Genomic DNA, 20,870 nt, shown 5'->3' with positions numbered 1-20,870 from the left:
CTCACTCAGGGCCTTACTTTGGGGTCTAACTATCAAGCCTGTTTTAGCAAAATTCCTTGGAACTACATGTTCAAATCCCATCCAGCAGAGTGACTTCAGCCATTCAGTTTCACAAGAGAGAAACTGAATTTCATGCAGTTTGTTGTGTCTGGGTTTTACTGGTGACTTAAAAATTGAGATCTTGTCTGCTCTATATGGATGTTAAAGAACCAGTGGTACTTTTTGTAATGGCAGGGATTTATCCTGCTGTCAGGCACCATGCTTTCTCATGATTCTAAAAACTATTTAAAATCACTTATGCATATAGCAAAGGAAGTAGAACCTTTGGTAAGTCTGTGCACTAACCTCAGGTACAATTTTCAAAATTGTCTAAGTGACATAGCCCTGGTCTACACTAGAGTTAGGTCAATGCAAGGCAGCTTACATTGACCTAACTTAAAATGTCACTCCCACCTATGTAACTCGTCCGCTACACCAACTTTAACTCCACCTCAGTGAGAGATGTAGCGCTTAGGTTGTTGTAGTTAGGTCGACACGTCAGTGTAGACACTGTGTTACTTAGGTCAACTTTAGTGGCCTCCAGGAAGTGTCCCGCAATGCCCCACCTTGACTGCTCTGGTCACTGTTTAGCACTCTGCTGTCAAGAGGCCAGATACACACATACATGCCCTTCCCTTTAAAGGCCTACGAATTCTGAAATCCCATCTCCTGTTTGCCCAGTGTGGAGAGCTCACCTAGCAACTGTCAAGCATGCGTAGCAACTGCCCAGCTGACCATGCCAGCTCCATGCTGCAGACACACTCCTGAGTGGAGTACACAGGTGGTGGTGGATCTCCTGGATCTGTGGGGAGAAGAGGCTGTGCAGGCACAGCTCCGCTACAGCTGTAGAAACACTGATATCTCCCAGCAGGTCGCTCAGGGAACGGAGGAGAAAGGAAACAAGAGGAACCTGTAGCAGTGCCACGTGAAAGCCAAGTTGCTGCGGCAGGTGTACCAGAAGGCAAGGGAGGCTGACACTTGCTCTGGTGCAAAACCTCACACATGCCACTTTTACAAAGAGCTGCATGCCATCCTTGGCGGAGACCCAAAGCCCCATGAATACTTTGGGGGAGCAGGAGTCACAGCCACCCCTCCCCCATGAACAGTGATGAAGAGGAGGCGTATGGGGGACAGGTGACCGAGGGGATCCAGTGGCACAGCAAGCCAGGAACTGTTTTTGACTCTGGACAGTCCAGCCAGTCCCTCCAATCCAGCACAGATGAGCCTGAAGCAGGGGAAGGAACCTCTGGTAAGTACGCAATTTGCTTGGAAATTGCAGGGACACATCTGTTTATTTACTCTTTTTTACTTATGCTAGAAGATGTAGTGAAATAACCAAAAGACGTAGAGGTGCGATCTGCTTCCCATTCCCCTGTACAGTTAGGCAGAGAAGGCCACGCAGAACGGTTTGTTTATGTGCACTTGGATGTCCCATGAATCCTCCATACCTACCACTGCTGGGACTGCCACCATGCTCTATGAATCCCAACGAGAGGTGAGAATATACTGCTTGCAAATTGTGGGGGTCAAGGGGAGTGAGTTCAGTATACTAAGTTGCCATTTATCTTGTGAATAGTACCTCTGTGCATTGTACCTTTTCCAGCCAGAAATGTGGCCTTGAGGGTCTCACTATCCACAATGGCAGAGCAACTCAGCCAGATAAAGAGGAGGGGGATGACAAATTCAAAGATATCTTGCAAGCCTCTGCTGCTTCAAATACTAAGCACAGGGCTTGGAGGATCACTCATGCTGACAGTAGGGGCAGGGATAAAGCGGAGAGGGGAAAGGCACAGGGAAAGGAGAGAGACATGTACCAGGAGATATTACTGCTTCTCAAGCAGCAAACAAATATGTTGCAGACTCTTGATGGCTTTCAGGTTCAACAGACCCGTGCTCACCTCCCTCTGAAGCCCGTTCCACGTGGCATGGAGGGCCACTACATTACCCCTACCAGCTACCATTTCACCCTGGGGGACAGTACAGGCAATCACAGCTGCACATACAGGGACCAATGAAAGATGCAGATGGTGTATATGTATGGGAAATGGAAATGACTGTTCTTTCCCCTGTATTTATAAAGTTCCATTCAGTTATAAATGTGTCTGTTTGCATAGGTTTGGAATAATAGTCTATTTATGGAAACTTAATTCATCTTTATTAGCTCACAACATATGCTGGCTGAGGCTGACATCGTTCACAGATAATAGCAATAGGTGCATTTATAATGTTATATTGCTACACACACAGCACTCATTACAAGGTTTATACAGGGGCACAAAAAAGCAATGCCAGGCACACTATAGCAACACATATTACCATAACTCACTATTAAATTGGTCTTTCAAACCCTCCGTGAGCCGAATAGCTTCACGTTGAGCTCTTCCTATAACCCTGGTATCCAGCTGCTCAAAATCAGCAGACAGCCGTTCCACCTCCTCCCTGGCAGACATTTTTCTCCCTTTGCTTCACAGATATTATGAAGGACACAGCAGGCAGCTATAATCACTGGGATATTTTTTTCATTGAGGTTCAATTTCATGAGTAGACAGTGCCAGCGGCCACTCAAACAGCCAACAGCATATTCAATTGTCATAATGTATCTGCTGAGCCTGTAGTTGAAGTGTTCCCTGGTGCTATCAAGGTGGCTGGTGTATGCTACAGAAGTAAGGTGTAGGCTGGGTCTCCCAGAATCACTATTGGCATTTCAACATCCCCAGTGGTAATACTCTGGTCTGGAAAGGAAGTCCCTGCTTGCAGCTTTCTGAACAAAGCTGTGTTTCTAAAGATGTGCATGTCACGTACCTTCCTTTACCAGCCCACATCGATGGTGGTAAAAGATCCCCAGTGATCCACAAGTGCTTGCAATACCATAGAAAAGTAGCCTTTTCTGTTGATTTACTTTGAAGCACGGTGGTCAAGTGCCAAAATAGGGATATGCATGCCATCTATTGCCCCACTGCACTTTAGGAACCCCACTGCTGCAAAACCATCCACTATATCATGCACATTGCCCAGAGTCACAGTCCTTTGTAGCAGGAGGTGATTAATGGCCCTGCACACTTGCATCACAGCAATCTCCATGGTGGATTTCCCAACTTCAAATTGATTCCCAACTGATCAGTAGCAATGTGGCATTGCAAGCTCCCACACAGCAATCCAGGGCCAGCCCACAACATTTTGGCACCTGAGGCGGGGAGCTCAAATGATGCCCCCATGCTCCCTTGCTTGTGCCAAAACTTTGAAAGGTCTCAATTCTGCCTTCTTCCTGTTTTACTCCTCTCATGGTACTGCTCTGCTACCTACCCAAATAAAGGAGAACTAACAACTTAAAATGCCTTGTTCAAAAATTGTAAGTAACACTAACTTTCAAACACCTGAACAGCAAATGTAACTTTTCTTGTCTGCATAGTAAACACTGGCATTTTATCTGTTTGAATAATCAAAGTGGTGCTTTCCATGCCTTCTTGGTTGCAAAGATTTGAACTGTTTCCTGAAGGTCCACAGTCTGGGCCAGCTCATGCTTTATTGAGATGGTGCAAGGCTGACCAGCCTCTCCTGTGTCATTGTGGAGCGTAGGTGTGTTTTTATTAACTTCAGCTTGGAGAAGCTGCGTTCTCCACTGGCAACTGTTACAGGAAGTGTTAGAAGCATGTGCAAAGCAACAAAAGCATTTGGGAAGAGGGTGGTCATCTTATGTGTGCACATATATTCCAGAACAGCCTTTGGAGTTGATCCTGCTGAAATGTATCTTGAAAGGGCTTTCAGTTCATCACTTAAATCACTCGCATCAATATCGTGCATGTCATCATGTGTCAACGCTGTCTCTAGTGCCCTGCATTGCTGGTGTAGGTCTTCTTCAGGTATAGTGAGGAGTTTTGGAATATCATACAACATCCCAAATATACTGCTGTGTTCCTTGAGCTGCATGAAACGTTCTTCAACTGACTGTATTGCACAATCTAGCACCTGGTTAAATAATTCAACTTTGAATTGTTGTTTGGGACCTCTTATGGGATTATCCTGCGCCTCGTAATCAAAATGTCTTCTTCTTCGGTGACTCTTGTATTCTTGAATGGGTGGGAAAATAGCTTCAGTGTGAAGTTCCTCTGCCAACTTCTGTGCACTCTTCAGAACGTTTTGAAATCCGTCTTCTGACCGGTAAGACTGTAGGTATGACTTTGCTTTGTCCAGTTGTTCCATTGCTCCAGATATATCAAGGTCAACACCTTGGAGTCTCTTGCTTACAACATTTATTTCAAACAGTATGTCATGCCACAACACTAAGCCACACAGAAATTTGAAGTTATGTATGTTTCTGATGATTCCATTTCCCTCTGCCACTGTTCTCCCATGAACAGTTCCTGTCATAGCATTATCCTCCATGTTGGCAACTATGGCATCATCTATCTTCCCAATCTGGTGTTTGATAGGCTCTATCGCCTCCACTCGACTTTCCTATCGTGTGGCACTCAGTGGTTTCAGTGTCAAAGAGGATGTTCCCAGATGTTGCTTCAAAATTTGCCATCGATGAGTTGATGCAGAGAAAAATACATAAGATGATTTGAATTGCATTAAAAAATTCAGCAGCCTCACTAGAAGCTGATGCTGCATCACTGACCACCACGTTCAATGAATGAGAACTGCATGGGACAAAAAAAGCTGGAGGATTTAATTCTCAGATCTGTGTCTGCACTCCTCTGTTCTTTCCTCTCATGTTGGCACCATTATCCTAGCCCTGACCTCTCATGTCAGCTATCACAATTCCCATATCTTCCAGCTTTTTAAGAAGCACATTTGTCATACCAGTTCCTGTAGTATCATCAATGTCAGTAAATTCTAGAAAATGCTCTCTGACAGTCTCCACTGCAGGGACATTTTCACTAAGTTCTGTTGTTGTTACAAAACGTACCAGTAATCTGTTCCGTATAGCTGATTTCAGGTGTGCAGTCCAGAATAACAGAGTAATATCTTGCTGACTTCAGATCTGCCACAATCTTCCGTTTGACTTTTGTTGCCAGTAACTGTGTGATCACATTTTTAATTGTTTTTCCAAGGTAGTGGTGTGTGTACATTTCTTGGGTGGTGACTCTTCTTAGATGCTCCTGGAGTGCAGTATCAAACACAGCCATCAGCTCCACAATTTTAAGGAAGTTTCCTTTGTTTGGCACATACAGCTGATCTGAAGTGCCACACAGTGCTAGGTTTTGGGTAGCAAGCATTCTCACAATGGCAATGAGCCTTTTCAGAACAGTTTGCAGTGAAGAGACTCGATGCACAATCTTCTCTTGATGCTGATCATCTATGGTGGCCTTTAACCTTAGTCTCATCTCAAGCTCTTTCCACCTATGGAATGCTCTCTGGTGATTTGCTGCCTTCTCATGGCATGCCAGATTTCTAGCCAGATTTTTCCTGTCCTTTCTTCCTGTAGAACTCAGTGTGGACGGAACATTAGACTGGAAGAGTTTGCAACAAAAACAGTATGCAGCATTCTGGGGTTTTGAGTACATAAGCCAGGGCCTCTCCACTTCATCACCATTGGGGATTTCACGCCAGTAATGTGTTGGATGGCAACTTCTATTTTCATTGTCTTTGGAGAACATGAAGTTTTTCACTTGCTGTGGCCCATGCCATACAAGGAAGTCCCTCAGGCTACTGCTCAAGTGGGTCCACAGTCCTGGATCATCTAAACTTAAGGAACTAAATGCAGCAGCAGCTGTTTCTTGGCATAGGAGCGTCTTCACTTAAGCACTACAGTGGCACAGTTGCATCAGTGCAGCTGCGCCGAGGCACTGTTTTAAATGTAGTCCTGCTTTAGGACTGCAGCTGCACCGCTGTAGCACTTCCATGAAGATGCTACCTATGCCGCTTCTCCCATCAGCGTAGGTAATCCACCTCCCCAAGAAGCAGCCACTGGATCGATGGGAGAAACTCTTTCAACACAGTGCTGTCTTCACTGAGATTTAGGTTGGCATAACTGTGTCGCTCAGGGGTTAGGAAAACTGTTTAACGTAAGTAGCTAACACACATTTCCAGGGAACATTCAAGGTGAAGTGACCCGTTAGCACCCCTCCAGTCATAGGGAGGAAAGGAAGGGGGTGGGAAAGCAGTTGGGGCCATTGTTAGTGGGTTAGAGACCGATTTATGGCTCATTACAACAATCTAACAATCCCCCAGCTGCTTCCCCTGCCCCCTTCCTTTCCTCCCTATGACTGGAGGAGTGTAAACAGGCCACTTTGCTTCTACTTATGTTAAACAATCTGTTCCATCTTGTATTTAGGTGCAACACTTTGAGGCTTGGTCTACACTAGCAACTTATGTCAGTATAACTTCGTAACTTAGGGGTGTGGAAAATCAACACTCCTGTGTCACTCAGTTATACCAACCTAACTCCCAGTGTAGCCAGCGCTATGTCGATGGCAGGGCTTCTCCTGTTAACATAGCTACCCTCTCTTGGGGAGATGGAGTACCTACACTGAAGGGAGTGCTACTGTGGTGCAGCTGCACCAATGCAGCTGTGCTGCTGCAGGCTTTTAAGTGTAGACAAGCCCTGAGTACCTTTCCCAGACCTGAAGAAGAGCTCTGTCCAAGCTCAAAAGCTTGCCTTTCTCCCAAACAGAAGTTGGTCCAATAAAAGATATTTCCCCACCTTGTCTCTCCAGTATCCTGGGAGCAGACATACCAACTCTCAAGAACTGAACGTGAGAGTGGCAATTTCTGAGTAAAATTAAGTCTCACTCATGATCTCGTGAGAGAACTCAAGTGTCAGTGTTTTTGTGTTTGCAGTCAAACAGGAGTTACCTCACCCTAAACAAAGGAAAAAATGGTTACTCCCTTCTTGTAACTGTTGTTCTTCGAGATGTGTTGCTCATGTCCATTCCAATTAGGTGTGCGCGCACTGCGTGCACAGTCATCGGAAGGTTTTTCCCCTAACAGCACCCATCAGGTCGGCCGTGGAGCCCCCTGGAGTGGAGCCTTCATGGCGGTGAATATAGGTCCCTGCCAACCCACTGCCTCCTCAGTTCCTTCTTGCCGGTTACTCCAACAGAGGTTGAGGTGGGTGGGTTTGGAATGGACATGAGCAAAACATCTCGAAGAACAGTTACGAGAAGGTAAGTAAATGAGTGCTTGCTCATGTTGATTCCAATTAAGTGACTCACAAGCCCTACCCAGGAGGTGGGGTTGGAGTTCATGGAATTGCTGACTGGAGCACCGCTCTGCCAAATGGTGCATCGTCTCTGGCATGCTGGGTAATTGCGTAACGAGAGATAGAACTGTGACCACATCACCGCCCTGTAGATCTTCTGTGTTGGGACCTGTGCCAGGAACACCTCCAAGGAGGCCTGTGCTCTTGTGGAATGTATCGGTAGTGTGGGGCCAGTACTTTGGCTAAATCATAGCATGCCCGGATACAGGACGTGATCCACAATGAGACCCTCTGCAACAAGACCGGGAGTCCTTTCATCCAGTCTGCGACTGCCACGAACAGCTGGTTCAACTTACGCAATGGCTTTGTGCATTCAATGTAAAAGGCCAGCGCTTATTGAAAATCCAGGGAGTATACCCTTTGTTCTTGGCTATCTGTGTGAGGCTTCGGGTAAAAGACAGGCAGAAAAATGTCCTGGATGGAGTGGAATTGAGATACAATCTTTTGGAGAAAAGCCGGGTGAGGCCTAAGCTGCACCTGGTTCTTATAGAAAATGGTGTAAGGAGGCTTGGAGGGGAGGGCTTTAAGCTCCGACACCCTCCTTGCTGAAGTAATGGTGACTAGGAAGGCCACCTTCCATGATGGGTAAAGCAGCGAACAAGTCGCCAGGGGTTCAAATGAGGGCCCCATTAGTCTGGAAAGGACCAGGTTGAGGTCCCACACCGGGATTGGCTGTCTGATCTGGGGGTATAGCCTGTCTAGACCCTTCAGGAAATGGCTAACCATCGGGTTGGTGAAGACAGAACACCCACCCGCTCCCGGGTGGAAGGCAGAGGTGGCTGCCAGGTGTACTTTGATGGATGATGCCGCTAGGCCCTGCTGTTTTAAGTGCAGTAGGTAGTCCAGGATAAGCAGTATGGACGCCTGCATTGGAGGAGCGTGACCCTGAAATCACCAGATTGCAAATCTTTTCCACTTGGCCAGGTAGGTAGCCCTGGTGGAAGGTTTCCTGCTACCAAGTAAGACCTCCCTAACAGACTCCGAGCACATGAGCTCCATAGGGTTTAGCCATGAAGACTCAAGATCGGGATGGTGAAGGCGACTGTGGTCTTGGGTGATGAAGTCTGGGACCAGGGACAATGTGATTAGGGCATCCGCCGACAGCTCGAAGAGCATGGTGTACCAGTGCTGGTGAGGCCATGCCGGTGCTACCAGTATGACCGCCACCTTGTCCCTGCAGATCTTGAGCAGAACCTTGTGGATGAGTGGAAATGGTGGGAACACGTACTACAGGGGGTCCGTCCAGGGGAGGAGAAACACGTCTGCAAGGGAGCCCGGACTGTGATTCCGGAAAGAGCAGAATTGAGGGCACTTTCTGTTGCTCCTTGTGGCAAACAGGTTGATCTGGGGAACTCCCCACACCCGGGAAATGCTGTGTATTACATCCAAGCAGATGGACCACTTGTGATTGTGGAAGGATCTGCTGAGGTAGTCCGCCAACTCATTCTGAGACCATGGGAGGTAAAACGCTTCCAGGTGAATAAAGTGGGCTATGCAGAAGTCCCACAGGTTGAGGGCTTCCCGACATAGGCGAGAGGAACGAGCCCCTCCCTGCTTGTTTATGTAAAACATGGCAGTTGTGTTGTCCGTCATGACCACCATGCAACAGGGCTTGGAAGGTTTGATACGCTTGTCGGACCACCCTCACCTACTTGACGTTGATGTGGACTGAGAGCTCGTCTTGTGACCAGAGACTTGCACCTGTAGTTCTCCCTGGTGAGCACCCCATCCCAGCGCCGACACATCTGTTACCAGAGACAGAGAGGGCTGGGGCTTGTTGAAGGGGACACTCCCGCATACCTCCTGCGGAAATGTAGAGTATGTAGAGACTCAATAACCTGCACCAGAAGGGTGACCACTGTGTCCAGACTGTTGCGGCCCGGACAGTTGACTTGTGCCTCCACTTGGCCCCTAGAATGCTCCCTGCACTGCCAGTCATCAAGGTATGGGGGTATACCTGCACTTGCCTCCAGTGGAGGAAGGCAGCCACGACCAACATGCACTTGGTGAACACTTATGGGGCTGTAAACAGGGGAGGACCTTGAATTGATAATGGTTGTGGTTGACCACGAAACTGAAGAAACTTCTGTGGGCAGGACATATCAAGATGTGGAAGTACACATCCTTGAAGTCAAGGGCGGCGTATCAATCTCCCGGATCCAGAGAGGGGATAATCGTACTTAGGAAGACCATGCAGAACTTCAGCTTCTTCATGAAGTTGCTGAGGCCTCGCAGGTCAAGGATGGGTCTGAGACCCCCCTTGGCTCTGGGGATTAGGAAATAACGGGAGTAGAATCCCTTGCCCCTTAGCTCCTGAGGAACCTCCTGCACTGCCAGTGCAGTGAAGAGCGTTTGGGACCTCCTGTATAAGGAGATGCTCATGAGAACGGTCCCTGAAGAGGGACAGGGAAGGGTGGTGGGAGAGAGGGGAGGAGCAGAATTGAAGAGAATATCCCACTTCTACTGTGCAAAGGACCCAGTGATCTGATGTTATCTGGGACCAAGCACAGTAAAAGTGGGACAGACAGTTCAGGAAACAGGGATGAGGATCCAGTACGTCGACTGGTGTTCTGTCCTTGGGCGCATCTTCAAAAGGCCTGCTTACAGCCTGATGAAGACTGCGCTGGGCCTTGGCCGGGTGGAGGCTGGGAAAGCTTACACCAGCCATTCCTGCCACGCTTCCTTGAAAAGTCCCGCCTGCGCAGGGGAGGACAGAAGTGCTGTGTGGTCTGCGGCTTAAAGTATTTGTGTTGGATAGCAGGGGTATGCACGCCCAATGATTTTAGTGTAGCCTGCAAATCCTTTAGGCTGTGTAGCTTGGAGTCTGTTTGCTCCGTAAAAAGACCTGTGCCATCAAATAGCAGGTCCTGCAGTGTCTATTGCATCTCTGGGGAAAGCCCCGACGCCTGAAGCCATGAGCTTCTCCTCGTGGCAATGCCTGAGGACAGGGTGGGTGCAGCCGAGTCCGCAGCGTCCAGTGAGGCCTGTAAAGAGGTCCATGCCACTGCCTTGCCCTCATCCACTATGGCCCCAAACTCCGCCCTGGACTCCATAGGTATTAGCTCCTTGAATTTCAACATGGAGTTCCATGAATTGAAATTGTACCTACTCAGGATTGCCTGTTGGTTGGCGATCCTGAGCTGGAGCCCCCCCAATCAAGCAGACTTTCCAGCCAAAGAGGTCCAGCTTTTTAGAGTCCTTGGACTTTGGGGTTGGACCCTGGTGACCCTGCCTCTCTCGCTCATTCACTGCGGCCACCACCAACAAGCAGGGCTGCGGGTGAGTAAACAAGTACTTGTACCCCTGAAAGGGGAAGAAGTACTTTCTTTCCACTCCTTTTGCAGTCAGGGAAATGGAGGCAGGGTCTGCCACAGAGTTTTAGTGGTGGCTTGGATTGTTTTAATGAGGGGCAAAGTCACCCTTGATGGCCTCTCTGGGGCCAGGATGTCCACCATTGGATCCTCTGGCTCAACTACCTCCCCAGCCTGCAGCCCCATCTTGCAAGCCACCCTGCACAGCAGGTCCTGGTGCACTCGACTGTCAATCGGGGGCAGTCTGGAGGAGGAAGTCCCTGCCACCACTTTGTCTGGGGAGGATGCCAATGAGGCCAGAGGAGGCACAGGGTATTCCTGGACCTCCGGATCCCTGGAAGCGTCTTGCTTGGTACGTGGTCCTTGGCGCTGACTGCAGCCTCGGTGCCGGTGACAGGTCAGGATCTGGATGCATCTGTTTAGCCCACACTGATGTTGTCTCTCAACCTCAAGGAGTGGGACAACTTGCAGCTGCTGGGGGCACTCACAGTTCTGATTCCACCGAGTGCGAGCCCCTGGAGTAAGTGCCCTGGGCTTGGTGATAGGCCCAAAGTGTCCAAAAAGCCCACTGCACAAGCCCCTGCCACTGCACTTGCCATGGTACCACCCCCATCTCCTGCCTCCTGTGACGGTCCAACCTGCGTCGGCTGCGCCGTGAGTAGTAGGACTCCGCCTCCGAGTCCAACGATGTGGATCTGGAGTGCGAAGACCACACCGGTGCCAAGCAGAGCAGTGCCATGGATGGGTGCCGTGAGTGTGGTGCCGGAGAGTGGTGCCGTGATGGAGAGCCATGCCACATGGCCGGTGCCAGGGAATGGTGCTGCTGGGACGGTGCCGCAGTAGCACCAGGGCACAGTGCCACAGAGACAGAGTTGGGGACCAGCGCTACAGAGATGGAGATGGAGACTGGTGCTGTGCGAAGCGGTGCCACAGGGAGCAAAGCCTGGGGGATGGTGATCTCATCATCACTGCAGCGCCAGAGGTCTATTTCGATTGGCAGGGTACTGTGGAGCCGTCATGGCAATCAAGTCCTGAGTGGCCTCAAAAGTGTCTGGGTTGGAGGGGAGTTCTAGGTCCTCTACCTGGCACTCAGGCTCAGGAGAATTCACTGGCACCAGACTCAACGGCCCCCCTTGCAGGGCCAAAGTTGATGGTGCCGACTCCTGTGCTGTCGGTGCCGGGTGCTCCTGCGTAGCACACACTCCAGCAGCACTATCCTATGTGGCAGCTCTCAGCGTGGGCAAGCACCCCGTTTGTCTTTGTTTGATGCATATGCGGCACCAGGGAATGAGAGCAGTGCCATGCTGCCTTCAGTGCTGTGGAGCATCGGTGCTGAGTGTCTCTATGGCCAGAGTCCTTCCCTGGCACCGTCTCATGCATGGAGGCCAGGGCACTCTGCATGGAGGAGCTCAGTGCCGGGTCCTGCCGGCCTCGGGATGGTTGAGGATGAAGGGTTGTCTCCAACAGGATCTGTTTGAGCCTGAGGTCCTTCTTCATCCTTGGACAGAACCCTTTGCAGGTCTTGCACTGGTCTGTTTGGTGCACCTCCCCGAGACACTTGAGACAAGAGTCGTGAAGGTTCCGCAGGGCTCAAACTCTTGGGATCGAGGCGTGCCCCGAACTCCAAAGGGGAACAGTAATTTGGAGTGGGGGAAAGCCCCCACTCCTACAACAACTGACAATTAACACTACTAACTAAGAACTTTAGATATTTACAAAAACTAAGCTAAGACTACAAATTAGGGGAGCACTTGCGAGAGCAAGCAACTGCAGTTCCAACGACCGTCACTGGCAGTAAGTAAGAACTGAGGAGGCGGTGGGTCGGCAGGGACCTATATTCACCGCCATGAAGGCGCCACTCCAGGGGATTCCACAGCCAACCCGACAGGTGCTGCTAGGGGAAAATCCTTCTGACACTGTGCATGCAGCACACACACACCTAATTGGAATCGACATGAGCAAGCACTGGTAGAAGAATGTGGTTTCTCCTTCCAAAGTACTTTGAAAGACAATGAGAATTCATTTACATATCAGATAAACAAAGCTATCAAAAAGAAAAGGAGTACTTGTGGCACCTTAGAGACTAACCAATTTATTAGAGCATAAGCTTTCGTGAGCTACAGCTCACTTCATCAGATGCATATCGTGGGAACTGCAGCAGACTTTATATATACACAGAGAATATGAACCAATACCTCCTCCCACCCCACTGTCCTGCTGGTAATAGCTTATCTAAAGTGATCATCAGGTGGGCCATTTCCAGCATAAATCCAGGTTTTCTCACCCTCCACCCCCCCCACACAAATTCACTCTCCTGCTGGTGATAGCCCATCCAAAGTGACAACTCTTTACACAATGTGCATGACAATCAAGTTGGGCTATTTCCTGCACAAATCCAGGTTTTCTCACATCCCCCCCACCCCCATACACACACAAACTCACTCTCCTGCTGGTAATAGCTCATCCAAACTGACCACTCTTCAAGTTTAAATCCAAGTTAAACCAGAACATCTGTGGGGGGGGGTAGGAAAAAACAAGAGGAAACAGGCTACCTTGCATAATGACTTAGCCACTCCAAGTCTCTATTTAAGCCTAAATTAATAGTATCCAATTTGCAAATGAATTCCAATTCAGCAGTTTCTCGCTGGAGTCTGGATTTGAAGTTTTTTTGTTTTAAGATAGCGACCTTCATGTCTGTGATTGCGTGACCAGAGAGATTGAAGTGTTCTCCGACTGGTTTATGAATGTTATAATTCTTGACATCTGATTTGTGTCCATTTATTCTTTTACGTAGAGACTGTCCAGTTTGACCAATGTACATGGCAGAGGGGCATTGCTGGCACATGATGGCATATATCACATTGGTGGATGTGCAGGTGAACGAGCCTCTGATAGTGTGGCTGATGTTATTAGGCCCTGTGATGGTGTCCCCTGAATAGATATGTGGGCACAATTGGCAACGGGCTTTGTTGCAAGGATAAGTTCCTGGGTTAGTGGTTCTGTTGTGTGGTATGTGGTTGTTGGTGAGTATTTGCTTCAGGTTGCGGGGCTGTCTGTAGGCAAGGACTGGCCTGTCTCCCAAGATTTGTGAGAGTGTTGGGTCATCCTTTAGGATAGGTTGTATAGTTCTATCTACTACCCAAGATCCATAAACCTGGAAATCCTGGGCGCCCCATCATCTCAGGCATTGGCATCCTGACAGCAGGATTGTCTGGCTATGTAGACTCCCTCCTCAGGCCCTACGCTACCAGCACTCCCAGCTACCTTCGAGACACTACTGACTTCCTGAGGAAACTTCAATCCATCGGTGATCTTCCTGATAACACCATCCTGGCCACTATGGATGTAGAAGCCCTCTACACCAACATTCCACACAAAGATGGACTACAAGCCGTCAAGAACACTATCCCCGATAATGTCACGGCTAACCTGGTGGCTGAACTTTGTGACTTTGTCCTTACCCATAACTACTTCACATTTGGGGACAATGTATACCTTCAGATCAGCGGCACTGCTATGGGTACCCGCATGGCCCCACAGTATGCCAACATTTTTATGGCTGATTTAGAACAATGTTTCCTCAGCTCTCGTCCCCTAAAGCCCCTACTCTACTTGCGCTATATTGATGACATCTTCATCATCTGGACCCATGGAAAAGAAGCCCTTGAGGAATTCCACCATGATTTCAACAATTTCCATCCCACCACCAACCTCAGCCTGGTCCAGTCCACACAAGAGATCCACTTCCTGGACACTACAGTGCTAATAAACAATGGTCACATAAACACCATCCTATACCGGAAACCTACTGACCGCTATTCCTACCTGCATGCCTCCAGCTTTCACCCTGACCACACCACATGATCCATCGTCTACAGCCAAGCTCTGCGATACAACCGCATTTGCTCCAACCCCTCAGACAGAGACAAACACCTACAAGATCTCTGTCAAGCTTTCTTACAACTACAATACCCACCTGCAGAAGTAAAGAAACAGATTGATAGAGCCAGAAGAGTTCCCAGAAGTTACCTACTACAGGACAGGCCTAACAAAGAAAATAACAGAACGCCACTAGCCGTCACCTTCAGCCCCCAACTAAAACCCCTCCAATGCATTATTAAGGATCTACAACCTATCCTAAAGGATGACCCAACACTCTCACAAATCTTGGGAGACAGGCCAGTCCTTGCCTACAGACAGCCCCGCAACCTGAAGCAAATACTCACCAACAACCACATACCACACAACAGAACCACTAACCCAGGAACTTATCCTTGCAACAAAGCCCGTTGCCAATTGTGCCCACATATCTATTCAGGGGACACCATCACAGGGCCTAATAACATCAGCCACACTATCAGAGGCTCGTTCACCTGCACATCCACCAATGTGATATATGCCATCATGTGCCAGCAATGCCCCTCTGCCATGTACATTGGTCAAACTGGACAGTCTCTACGTAAAAGAATAAATGGACACAAATCAGATGTCAAGAATTATAACATTCATAAACCAGTCGGAGAACACTTCAATCTCTCTGGTCACGCAATCACAGACATGAAGGTCGCTATCTTAAAACAAAAAAACTTCAAATCCAGACTCCAGCGAGAAACTGCTGAATTGGAATTCATTTGCAAATTGGATACTATTAATTTAGGCTTAAATAGAGACTTGGAGTGGCTAAGTCATTATGCAAGGTAGCCTGTTTCCTCTTGTTTTTTCCTACCCCCCCCCCCCCAGATGTTCTGGTTTAACTTGGATTTAAACTTGAAGAGTGGTCAGTTTGGATGAGCTATTACCAGCAGGAGAGTGAGTTTGTGTGTGTATGGGGGTGGGGGGGATGTGAGAAAACCTGGATTTGTGCAGGAAATAGCCCAACTTGATTGTCATGCACATTGTGTAAAGAGTTGTCACTTTGGATGGGCTATCACCAGCAGGAGAGTGAATTTGTGTGGGGGGGTGGAGGGTGAGAAAACCTGGATTTATGCTGGAAATGGCCCACCTGATGATCACTTTAGATAAGCTATTACCAGCAGGACAGTGGGGTGGGAGGAGGTATTGGTTCATATTCTCTGTGTATATATAAAGTCTGCTGCAGTTCCCACGATATGCATCTGATGAAGTGAGCTGTAGCTCACGAAAGCTTATGCTCTAATAAATTGGTTAGTCTCTAAGGTGCCACAAGTACTCCTTTTCTTTTTGATAGCTTTGTTTATCTGATATGTAAATGAATTCTCATTGTCTTTCAAAGTACTTTGGAAGGAGAAACCACATTCTTCTACCAGTGCTTGCTCATGTCGATTCCAATTAGGTGTGTGTGTGCTGCATGCACAGTGTCAGAAGGATTTTCCCCTAGCAGCACCTGTCGGGTTGGCTGTGGAATCCCCTGGAGTGGCGCCTTCATGGCGGTGAATATAGGTCCCTGCCGACCCACCGCCTCCTCAGTTCTTACTTACTGCTCCACTGCAGCGCATGTGGAGTCCCCTCTCCCAGGCATGGGGAAGGTGAAGAACCCTAAAGAGGGCTGCAGAGAGGTAAAAGCTGATGGAGTGGGGAGGCTGTATTGATGTCAGGTTCCGAGCAGATGAGGTGAGTGCTGGGAGGGTGAACTGAGGGCTGTGGGGGTCGATGGGGTAGGCGGGCTGAACTGATGGGGTGGTGATGATGAGAACTGGGGGACTGAACTGGCGGGGGCTGAATTAAGGGGGGTTGGGTGGGAAGAGAATTAATGGGGGACTGGGAGACAGGACTAATTGCTGAGCAGGAGATGGGCAGATATGGGGAGGGGAAGGGAGCGCTCCTGCAACAGGAGCCAAAAATCATCTTATCCAGTACATGTGAGAGAGTGGGCAACACTAACTGTCACATGCACGTGCCCTGGGGATGGGCAGGGGGAGTTCAAAAATCAAGAGACTGACCTAAAAAACACAATATCATCCTTTTTTAAAAATGTCATGATTTTTAGGCCAATCTCATGATTTTGGGGAGTCTGACTCGTGATTTTTGATCTCTTGACGTTGGCAATACTGTAGGAACAATACAGCTATAACAACACTGCATATAAGTGTCTAAGGCACTTCTGAAAATGTTATCCTGTTATTTGTATACAGACCCAACTTTAATTTCTAAACTAAAACAAACAGATTCACACACTGCATCATTCAAAGAATTGACACCTAGTACAAATTGTATTGAAAGAAAACTATGGTTCTACTCTAAGAACACTAAAGAAATGGTGGGGGGAGAGGGGGAATCAGCAGAGGATTAATCCTCAACTATCAAATCAAATAAGAGCACTTTCTCTTAATGTGGTATGCTGTGATGGAACTGACATATTTGATACTTAACAGATCATTTCCTTTACTTTGTGGGCTTGAGCATATCTTTAACATTCCTTTAATGCTATTTTGCTAAATAAGTTACGTTGCACATATCATGCTCAGTAAATGTAAGTCTACTGTGACGGGGCAAGGCCAGATGGCTATAGAAAAGTAGTGGGAGATAGATATATTAGCTCCAGGCTAAACAAATCCCTGGTACCAGGTTAAGTGAAATGGAAGCTGCTCCAGGTCAATTAAGACACCTGGGGCCAATTAAGAACTTTCCAGAAGGCAGGGAGAATGCTAGGTTGATTGGGACACCTGAAGCCAATCAAGGGCTGGCTGAAACTAGTTAAAAGCCTCCCAGTTAGTCAGCTGGGTGTGCATGTCAGGAGCTGTGGAAGGAAGCTGTGCTGTTGGAGAGGCTGAGTAGTACACACCATATCAGGCACAAGGAAGGAGGCCCTAAGTTAAGGGCGAAGTGGAGCTTGAGGAAGTGAGGGCTGCTGTGGGGGAAGTAGCCCAGGGAATTGTACATGTAATGTTTCTAAAAGGTCAGCTACCATAGGGTACTGATACTATTAGGGTCCCTGGGCTGGAGCCTGGAGTAGAGGGTGGGCCTGGGCTCCCCCCCACCTTTGCCCCCTGATTAATCACTGAGACTGGGAGACAACAGAGACTGTGCAAGGAAGGATAATTTCTCCACCTCCCTTGCTGGCTTATGATGAAAATGGCTCAGTAGACTGTGACCTTTGTCTCTAGAGAAAGAAGGGTTACATGGAGGGTCACAGTGAGCCTCTGAGGCTAGCTAAATCCACCAGGAAACACGGGACCCACAGAGGCAAGGACAGAGCTTTGTCACACTACATATAAAAATGTTAGCTGTTTTCAATGCAATGCTTTTAAAAAATACATTACATTTTCTATGCTTTCCTCCCCGCCCATTTTTAAGTAGTCCAGTATTCATCTCCTAGTCTCCTCTTCAATATCTCCTTTCCATTGTTCAACTGTTTTCTGAATTCAAATTTGAATATCACTTCCATGCAGATAACATTCAACTGCAGATCCCTTTTACTGCTTTGGCTGTTTACTATAAGCCTGTATTAACCTCATCATTTCTTTGTTCCATTATAATTTATTTCTATTTAACATTTCAAATATTTATATCCCACAAATTCTCTATAAGAACACCCTCCATCATTTCACTCCTCCTCTTCAAAAATCAAATAGTACATTCAGTCCTATTGCCAGGAACTAAGACTCACCCCCAGTTCTTAGGAACTTAAATTCATCTTCAGTCCTCTTATCTTCCACCTTTCCTAAGTTTGTAAGTATTCCTCTTATCTCCTCTGAAACAACTTCCACATCAGAAAATATTTTGACCACTCCTTGGAAAAAACCTCATATTCAAGTTTTCATCTCCCTTTGCCTAGTATCATTTCATCTTTTACGTTCTCTCTAAATCCCAACTTTCCAGAGTTTAATCAGTTCAAAATGCAGTGGCTCATCACACCAATGCATCCTGACAAATTATCATGGATTTCTTATCAACTTCAGAATTTAAGAAAGAAAAAAATCTCCTTTGAAGAGCTACATTCATCACAGGATCAACAATGGCTTCCTTCTTCTTTTGGAGATGGTTGTGGCAGTAAAAAAATGTGTAACCTCTTGTCAGCCAAGGATACCTGTCACGGGGTCTATACACCCCATCATGGTTCACCAGCTAAAGAGTAACGAAGCACCTGCCTGCCTGCTCAGCCAGACCTGACTAAGTCCCATAGCAGCTGTAAGGACAAGAGGGCTGCAAAGTAAGAGGGTGTGGTGGCTGCTACAGAGGCAGTGGGACTGCAAAGAGAACCCCTCCAGCAGACTGTGAGAAACTGTCTGAGAAGCCAACACTCCAAAGAAGGAGATGCAGGACAAGAGGCTGAGGAAGCCTACAGAGGAGGAGAGGTAGGAAGCAGTTCAGGTAACAGCAAGGGACTGAGAAGGACTGGTTCTGGCTGTTCCAAACAAGGACCCTGAGCCTGAACCCTGAGCCTACTTATTCCAGCCAGTAACTTTTGGAGAAGGCCCTTAAGTTAAAGCCAGGAGACATAGGGCTGATTAGCCCTTGCTAGAGCCTTGACATTTCTAACTCCCTACCATTCTGAAAGTACGCAGCTCTGATAAATCTTGAGTTTGGTTTTGGTGTTGTATGTTGATAATTTCCAGACTATATTTAAGTTCCTGAAGGTGTTCCTGGCTTTATTGATTTTGTTCCGGATGTCCTGGCTTGTTCCACCATCCTGGCTGATGGTGCTGCCCAAGTATGTGAATGTTTCTACATTGGTGAGAACATAATCCTCTATCCGTACCTCTGGTGATGGTGAGGCAATATTAAAGGTCATGATATCTGTCTTATTGCAATTGATTTTCAGTCCAATTTGCTGGCTGAATGCATTGAGTCAAGTTGTTTTTTCTTGTATATGGTGTAGGGTATGTGATAGGAGAGCGACATCATCTGCGAAGGCCAGGTATTCAAGGAATGAGAAGAGTGTCCCTTTAATGCCTCTTGGCATGTCTTCTGTTGTATGCCGCATTACTCGATTAGTCAATGGCAATGTTGAAGAGGATTGCAGACATGACACACCCTGATGTACTCCTGTTTTGACTTCAAAACTGAGCTCACTGTGATCAACACCACATGTAAAGTTGGAATAGAAGCTTTTGCTGACATTGATTATATGGAAAGGAATTTCATATGCCCACAGAATGTACCATAGGCTGTCCTGTGTATGCTATCAAAAGCCTTCTCAAAGTCTATGGAATTTATGTAGAGTTACCGTTGCCATTCTAAGCACTGTTCTATTATGTTTCGTTGAGTGAAGATCTGGTCTGTGCACCCACACGCTTTCTGGAAACCAGCTTGCTCTTTTCTGAGAATGCTATCAACTGCCTCTGATATACGCTGGACTATGATCTTACACAATACTTTGCTTGGTACAGATAAAAGTGTGATACCATGCCAGTTATTACAATCGCTGAGAGTTCCTTTCTTTGGTATCTTCACTATAACCCCATTGGTCCACTCATCTGGCACTTTCTCCCTTTCCCAGACTGATGTAAATAGAGGGGGCCAGGATAGATGCTGCTAATTTAGGATTTACCTTGAACAATTCTGCATTCAAGTTATCCTTTATAGTGCAGAATGCTGGGGAATGAGAAAGTATGACATGTCCAAACTGTCTTCGTTCCATACAACCTGCCTCAGAAAAATCCTCCATACCTTTTGGCCCAGAACAATCTCAAACTAAGATCTATTGACACAGTGCAGCCAAGAAGATCTGACCACCATCACTGCCAGGAGGTGTTGGAGAGGGATTGGTCATGTGCTTCGGATAGAAACTGATTCCATCACCAGAGTAGCAATAAGATGGACACCTGAAGGCAAGTGAAAATGAGGCCGCCCGAAAACAACATGGCGAAGAGCTGTGGAAGCCGTGCTGAAAAACCTGGGGCACAGCTGGGGAACGACTGAAAGACTTGCCAGAAACAGACAGAAGCGGAGGAGCTTCATCACTAACCTAAACACCAGAAGCGTAATAGGAACATGATGATGATAATGACCATTCTGACAGAGACTACTGAGAACGCAGTCAGGAGGGGTCGAGTCATAACAAGGACTTGATAAACATGGAATTGGGTGTCGTGACATAAGGGGGATGGAGCCAGGTTGGTGTAGCTCCCCATTTTGCCATAAGGGGTCACTAACAGACAAAGACCCCATATTACAACACCATAGTAAGTAAAGTATGTTCAAAAAGTGGATGGTGCTGCCCAGAAAAGGAGCGTGGCCAGGAATGAGAATTCAATATATCCCACTCAGCAGCAACTATATATTTTCTTTTTATGTACCTGTTCTGTTCTGTGTCGGTTCTGACACCGTGGCTCATTGTTGCAGTATCTGAGCACCTTCTACTAATGCATTAAGTGACATGATTAGTATCTGTCACA

The 20,870-nt window shown here is 47.5% G+C and overlaps 1 protein-coding gene across 5 annotated transcripts in view; it reads right to left on the bottom strand.

The window, feature by feature from the left end:
* Nucleotides 1-20,870, bottom strand: part of LOC140905226 (uncharacterized) — a 137,223-nt gene that overhangs the window by 91,584 nt on the left and 24,769 nt on the right. The gene's annotated exons all lie outside the window — the stretch shown is intronic.

The sequence above is a fragment of the Lepidochelys kempii genome, chromosome 1 (assembly GCF_965140265.1).
Source record: "Lepidochelys kempii isolate rLepKem1 chromosome 1, rLepKem1.hap2, whole genome shotgun sequence".
Taxonomy (NCBI): Eukaryota; Metazoa; Chordata; order Testudines; family Cheloniidae; genus Lepidochelys; species Lepidochelys kempii.
Note: the sequence above shows the minus strand (reverse complement) of the source record. Positions and strands in the feature narration are given on the sequence as shown.